This window comes from Meleagris gallopavo, chromosome 1 (genome assembly GCF_000146605.3).
Source record: "Meleagris gallopavo isolate NT-WF06-2002-E0010 breed Aviagen turkey brand Nicholas breeding stock chromosome 1, Turkey_5.1, whole genome shotgun sequence".
NCBI lineage: Eukaryota > Metazoa > Chordata > Aves > Galliformes > Phasianidae > Meleagris > Meleagris gallopavo.
The window spans coordinates 28,852,336-28,852,952 of record NC_015011.2 but is presented as its reverse complement, the minus strand read 5'-3'; positions in this window follow the sequence as shown (position 1 = coordinate 28,852,952).

The window sequence follows — 617 nt, the reverse complement described above, 5'->3', positions numbered from 1 at the left end:
GCTGCGCCGGGCGCGGTGGGCGGCCGGGGCGTGCGGGTGAAGGGTGCGCTGTGGAAGTTTTTTGACGGGCTGCTGCTCTCGACCTCGGTGTCGGTTTGGCCATCGTATCCCAGGCGGCACCAAAGTGGGGTGGCCAGCAAGGGCGAGGGAGCTGCTTGTTTCCCTCTGCTCTGATGCCTGGTCTAGTATTAAATGTGGAAGTTGGTGGCCCTGCGTGTGGCAGAGGGGTTGGAGATTCATGATCCTTTAGGTCCCTTCCAGCCCTGGCCATTCTGTGATTCTGTGTGATTCTGTGTTTTGCCCACGTGAAGCCCCAGCTGGAGTACCACATCCAGGCCTGCGCCCCCAGCAAGAGAAAGATGGAGGGCTGTGAAGGCAGTCAGGGGGCTGAAGCAGCTCTCCTGTGAAAGGAAGGTTGAGGGAGCTGGGCTTCTTCAGCCTGGAGAAGAGGAGGCTCTGGGGAGACCTCATTGTGGCCATCTGGTACTTAAAGAGAGTACATAAGCAGGAGGGAAATTGGCTTTTTACATGGGCAGACAGTGATAGGGGAATAGTTTTAAACTAAACGAGAGGAGACTTAGATGAGGTGTCAGGGGAAATTTGTCCCTGAGAAGTGG